The sequence below is a fragment of the Pezoporus wallicus genome, unplaced genomic scaffold (assembly GCF_028554395.1).
Source record: "Pezoporus wallicus isolate ANWC-B61680 ecotype Strahan unplaced genomic scaffold, APGP_CSIRO_Pwel_v1 contig_5709, whole genome shotgun sequence".
NCBI classification, from domain to species: Eukaryota; Metazoa; Chordata; class Aves; order Psittaciformes; family Psittacidae; genus Pezoporus; species Pezoporus wallicus.
In genome coordinates this window covers 285,495-292,725 of record NW_026635251.1, presented here as the reverse complement: position 1 = coordinate 292,725, position 7,231 = coordinate 285,495, and positions in this window count along the sequence as shown.

Genomic DNA, 7,231 nt, shown 5'->3' with positions numbered 1-7,231 from the left:
TACGTCACATTTATGGCCATCTCCTCCGCTGCTTAATATCACTGTGAACCCATTGTTGCAGTGGCGATGTATAGGCCAGATGAAAGGTTTGTGAGGCTGTGATTTATCCAGAGCTGGATGCTCTGAGGCCACAGAGGTGGTGACCTTGAGATCATGTCACAGTGGGACCCCTTTATGGGTCCCCCCATGCAATACTGCATCCTGCCAAGGTACAGATACAAAATGGGTCAGAGGCTGACTCTTGCAAAATCTGGGGAACAACATTCAGAAAGCAACATGTTCTGTTGTTTTCCTTCACCTTGTGTGAAAAGGTAACAATTAAATCATTGCCAAATGCATCAAATGATATTCCAGGACTACCAACAAGCAAGCTCAAAATGGTCAGGAGTTTAACTTGAGTTATGATTTTAAGTCTACACAGTCTCAAAGGAAGTGTGATAGACCACGACACCTGGGAATGTAAGCAAAAATAAAAGACAAAAATGCATCCACCCCATTAGTAAAATATTAAAAGGTGAGGAATGTTTTGATAGTCTGTGATTTCTGAGATTCTGCTCTGATTCCCTCGCTGCCACAGCTCTTCACTATAGCTGTGTAAATGGTGTGCAGCCTTTGCTCTATCATAGAGGAGATAAACAGATTCAAGACTCCAAACCTACTCAGATATCACAGTAAAAGTAGCTACATTATCTCAGGTCTGGCCTTGAGTCAGGAAAACATCTTTAATCAGGAAAGCTCTTCAAGTCACCAGGAGATACGGTCTGTTCACAGTGACGCTGCCCTGGTGCTCTGCTGTCTGTCTTCTGGAGAGCAGAAGCAGGTTATATGAAAGCTTTTCATTAGGAGCTTATCTGGTTTTAAGATATTGGAAGGGGGAAAAAGCAATTTATAGGCTGTGATTTTAAAAAGGCTCCTATTCAAGACAATGCCTCAGTCTGTTCTGTACATTCTGCAGTGCTGCAGGGCGTAAAAGAAAGGAGCATTACACAGCACACAGCCTGCTAACTAACAGAGCCACACCATCCATCAACTACAGAATCGGTCAGCCCAGGCCCATTCTGGCTCTTATTTCTGGTTCTGATTTCTTGGTAATTCTTTAGCTAGAAGTATATGGGATGTCTGAGAAAAATAAGCTCAAGGAATAATCTTGTCTTCCAAGGAATATCTGTCTGCATCAGCAAGTTATCTAAATTAAGGGAGCCACAGATATCAGCTACCCTCTTAGGTGCTGGTCTACCACTTGTAACATCTGATGAGAGCCATTGTGTAACGGGATTGTGGAGAGCAGTAGTTAGTACAGACAGTGATTCAGTTGCACTGAATCATATTGGCCTAACTACTGGTCCATGTGATTCTGCAATGACCTGTGTTTGGGTAAGAAATGTACTTCTCTCTTATTAATATGTTTTATTTGGGTAGCTTACCAAAATGCAGACTGCCTGAGCACAAGAAGCATGTGCAGAATTCAGCAGAATGTGGCTTGGATCTTAGCTGATAACTTAAAAATCAATATATGAAAAGTAATTACTCAAAAGAAAGTGCTAGAAAAAACTTTGGAAAGAATGGCTATAATTCATTCCGAATTTCAAAAAAGGGGGAAACTATTAATTTGTCCTTATCTATGGGAAGAATTGCAGGTTATAGAGAAAAATAAAAATCTGATAATTGTAAGGTTTCCTGATTTAGCTTTGCAGGACCAAACCAAAGCCAAGTGTTTGAAAGCAACTGAAATTTGCTCTTTCCAAAATACAAATCTAATCCACTAACTCTATTCACTGCCTGTTACAAACAAAAAGTCAGCTTTTTTTCCTGTTTATATATCAGTTACACCTTAACTGGGGATACAGTGGAGCCACTGTACTGGCGACTTGCTGCCAATCTACACCACATTCCTTCAGGTGCCGATTAGAGCAGCTTTATCAGGAAGCTTTGTGCAGGTGCACCAGGGAGCATACTGGTCTGGCAGCAGGCTGGGGAGCATTCTTCTGCCAAAACATCAGGGCCTAATTACACAGCAGTCACTGGGGAGCACACGCAACACAGAGGATTCCTGATCCAAAGTTCACAAATAATAGTAACAAGCATTTTCTAATGTGAACAGAACTGATTTTGCAAGCCACGATTTTGCTTCACCTTGCCAAGAGACTTAAATGGAAACATTCCTTTGCTGAGCGAGCCTATGTGAAAAATACACAACTGAATCAGTAAACAATGACACAATTTACAACCAGCTTGTAAAGAGTTCAACAGGTACATGGTTTTTAAAAAGATGCATGAGTCTGTACTACATTGCTTATTTTCAAAGCATTCTGTGCCTTGAGCAGCAGGATTATGGATTCCCTGGTCTCACCAGGTGAGGAGGAGGAATGGAGGTGGGTAGCAGGAAGAAGACTTGGCAGGGGCATGAAACATTAAGATTTTGGAGGGAAAAGAATTTAAGCCAATCTGCTGTTCACCTTCCCTTCTGTGCTGCAACCCTGCTGGAGAAGATGTTGATGGAGGTGAAGTATCACATTAAAAGTCCAGGACTGGAAGAGCTACCCCCAGGATAGCTCTAGGAAGCGAGATGGAGGGATGCTCAGTAAGTTAGTTGCCAGCTAAGTAGGAGCTGCACAAAGAACTTGTTTCACGTGAAGGGGTGCAGGAAACCTGTTTCATTACTGGGACAAGCAATGGTTTAGAAGTAATTATCTCAGCAGCAGTTGCCAAAAATACTCCCTCTTCAAAGTGGTTCTCAGTGTGATCTTTACCCAGCTAAACTGTATTCAGCACTAAAACCAGAGGGTTTCAAGAGCCTCAATGGAACAGCATGTCCAGTGTGCTGAAACCATCACACTGGCAACCAGACACCCACTTCACACTCTTCCTGGGCGCTACAGCCACCTGTATGGGGTATTTTTGGAACAGAGCTTTTCTAGTTGGCACATGAGAAGCAGAAATAGGTTTAGAGTTTTATTTAACTCACAGAATAAAGCCTTTTGCCAAATGGCAAAGTAGCAAGATTTTGTGATGTGATAATCTGTAGGACTGAAATGTTTCTAGGTAAGATGAAGAAACCTTGATAATAGATTTACGGAATCTGATTGCTTTACTAGCAAGAACTTCAGAACATACATGTTTGCCACTCTGATCTTGATTGCTACTAATGTGAAGGTGATTCAAATATAAATAAATTGCTCTTTAACAGTTAAATAAGGTACATCTGAGGTACTAGAAGATATATGATTTTACATATTTTTTAATAAAAATATTAATTAGATTGCTTGGTTCATATAAAGGCACATGAGTACAGGAAGATAGCTGTGCTGTTACTAGCTCCTCTAAAGAGCACAGAGTCAAGAGTTATTGACATATAACAAAGCAAGGTAAACATTGTGTATTGATCTTTGCTTTGTTGTAGATGGGGTTTTGTTACTGTGCACTGTCACCCCAGCAAAAACTGCGGAGATTACCGGCATAAACCAGTATCCATGGGATTCAGCAGCAACTCTTCTGCTAAGTCTAGTGCCAAGTTATAAGATTGTTTGTCCTTTGTGGCTCTTGCTTCAGATGGAGGATGGGAACTTCTCCCTCCTCTTCACCGCAGTCATCCTGTGGTACCAGATGAGAAAGCTCACATTGTACTAGTTCTGCGAACAAAAGGAACAGTTCTTTTCTGTAGTGCTGACAACCCAATACCATTCACAAGTACTGCCAATTTAAATTAGTAATGTGGAAAAGGTACAAGAAGTTTAGGCAGCTTAACTAAATTGGTGTGCTTATTGAAAAGGCCTCTGGTACCCTGTATTTGTATGCAGCCAGCAGAGCTGCTAAGCCAGAACAATCGATCACCAGGAACACAAATGTGGACCAGAAATGTTTCATTCAATTAAGCATTCAGGAAGATTTTTGTCCTCCACCTCAGCATTCGAACAGCAAATGTACCCAGGTGTTATTTTTGAGATAGAATTGTAATTTGAATAAGGACAAGCCAATAAGATCGTTACCAGAAAGGTCACAAACATCCTTCAAAACAGTGCAAATTGACCTATTTTCTAGTAACAACAGACTTGAAGATATGATTTTTTGACACTTTACATGCGGTTATTTTTGTGTCCCAGTGTTCCAATATAATTATCGTGATATTATACAAAATGTCCTGGCTTTGATACACGAACATTTCCTTCACAAGACCAAAATCCTCTTTTGTTACAATTCATTAGGTTTAAAAAAACCTATATATGACACTCCACTAGAATTTTCTCACTTCTGGAAGCTTCTTTCACATTATGTGAATAAGCGTTATAAACTGTCACCTGCTTGATAAAAGCAGCTCTGTTACCATATGCAGAGACTATAACAGTTAAGGTGCCCTGAATAAATGAGGCACAAGGACACCTTTTATCAAAAGCACACTTTTGTCCTTGGCTAGTCAAGGTGTTTGACTGTTGTACCATGGGTACAATGACGTAATGGGTAACACAAGAAGGAACTAATTTACTCAATACAGTAAAATCAGTTATTTGTAGAAGCATGATTATAAGGAGACATGTTTGCTTCTATTGCTCTGCACACAATTCCAGCTATTTAAAACAGTTGTAGAAATTACTATTATTATTATTAAGACATTAACGCCATGTATCTTGCACTGTTGCTGGATGCCCAACACTACAGAGAACCAGGTCCCCTTAGGATACACACAGACTTCATAGCACAAACTCCCCCACAAAATTAGGTCTAAGCAGATTAATTTGCATACTGCAAGAAGTCTAAATGCAATTTCATGGTGCTCCCTATTGGCTTAGTCACCGTGTTCCTCTCTGCTATCGCAGCACAGACTGATTCTGTACAAATTACAGTGGACTTTCTTACACTGCACTGAGCCCTTCAGGCTCATTTATAAGTTTGCAGTTCCAGGGAGAGAACAGAAAATTAACTCCCAAGTGAGGGAACTGTACCCTTCTCTTGTTCTACAAGAGTCTGAGAGCATAGTTTTACAGGCATGCAAATTGTAATGAGGTCCCATCCATTTCCATTACCCTCCTCCTCACTGCCTAACTTTCCTGAAGACATAATGCCCCCAGAAGCTGGGCCTGCTGGGACCTACATTCCTGATGAGTCCTCTGTCTTTGTTCTGATTAATGTTGGGTAGCCATCCAATCCTGGCGCAGATTGTTCCTGTATGCATGTTTACATAAGCAGACCTGCTCCAAACAGCTTGGAATCAAAAGCAACAAGCAAATGTGGTAAAACCCCCAGCGCTGTGTTCAGCAGAGCTATAGCTGAACAAGGAGCAAAGAACCACAGTCTGTGATCTCAAATGGCTCTGCTGCTAGTTACACGAGGACAGAAACCACACCACCAATACAACCAATGGCATCTGAAAACTCAAAGATGCTCTCACTGAATTTGAGCACTGCTTTTCTAACAAGCAGAGATGATATCAGCCTAAGTTTATTCCAGCTGAATTAATAGCAATTACCTAAATGAACAATTTGTTTTCTGGACAAGCTGCCTGCAAACAATTCTGGAGGGAAAAATTATCCAAGATCAGAAAGATCAAGTGAGCTTTTAGAGCAACGTTACTGAGTTGTTATGTAATACACTTAATCGTGTGGCTTGTGTTTTGGACATCTTTTTAGATTATGCGTGTGAACAAAGTATATTTCAGACTCCTAAAATATCAACCTCCAGACACCGATAACCAATTCCTTGTACTGAATATCCCCCCTCTTGTTAAATAACAGGTCAGAAATGTGAGAGGTCTGTGACATGCTTCTAGCTTTGATATATAAATCATCAAACAAGGACTAGTTCAGTTTCAATGTAGACTAGACATACTGAGTTTTACAAAATTACAGAGTGGTTGAAGCTGGAAGCAAGCTCTGGACATTATCTAGTCCAAACCCCCTGCTAAAGCAAGTTCACCTAGAGCAGATTGCATAGCATCACATGCAGGTGGATGAAGTTAGCTCTCCTAAAATCCAGGGCTGTAATTCAACTTATTACCTTGCTTCCTCCATGCAGGATCCTAAACTCCACTACCTCATGGTCACTCCACCCAAGGCTGCCCCCAACGTTCACATCCCCAACCAAACTTTGTTAGTAGAGGGTCCAGCAGCACACCTCTCCTTACTGACTCCTTCATCAACTGTGTCAAAAAGTCAATGTAGGAACCTCCTGGACTGCGTGTGCCCAGCTGTGTTGTTTTTCTGGCAGATTATCAGGGTAGTTGAAGCCCTGCATAAAAACCAGGGCCTGTGATCATGAGGTTGCTTTCAGCTGCATCATTGACTTCCTGATCAGGTAGGTGGCCTGTAGTAACAGGCCCACAACAGTGCCACCTGTGCTAGTCTGCCCCTTAATTCTTACCCATAAGTTCTGGACTCATTCTTCATCCACCCCTAGGCAAATCTTGACATACTACAGTTGCTGTCTCACCTGAAGAGCAGCTCCACCAACTTGCCTTCCCGGCCTATCTTTGCTAAAAACTATGTATCCATCACAGCATTCCAGTCATGCAGGCTATGCCTGCAGCTCTCTAATTCTTCCTGTTTATTCCCCGTAACGTCCACATTTTGGTCCATGTTTCATTCTGTTCTTGCCAACACTATATCAGCTCTAGATAAGTTTTGATCACCAACTAATTCCCATGTTGACTTTGAATTTGTAATCCAACGTGCATCAATACTTTGTTGGTGGACCAAAGCTTATGTTGTCACAAACAAGATTTAGCATCTCTTTAGCAGGGACTTTGATTATTTTTCCCCCCTCAGTTAATGTTTTTAGGGGACTGAATGAATGGACTTCCCACCACAGGTGGCATTCAGTTAATGGTGTTTATTGAGCTATTTCAAACAAAAACAACCAAACCCAGCTCTCAAGACTCCTAAATGAGAGGTGAAACACAACTCACTGCATCTTCACTCTGTGCTTTCATTCTTCAGAAACATTCACACAACCATATCTACATTTTTCTTCAGTCCATGCTAAAAAACTTAAATCAAATTTGGGGTAGCTTTCCAGCTTCAAATTAAAATTGGAATTACACCCCTGCATGTGATGGCTATAAACTGGTTTTCAGACATCTCATGGTGCTTCCTCAAGCTATCATTCTCTATGTAGGTTTGTTTAATTATTTTAACTCTGTTATATCTAGTTTTTAATTACAACTAATGACATGTTGTTTAAATAGGATTTTCTTTTACCCCAGTGATGCTACAACAATAACACTAAAGCATGCACACAGCAA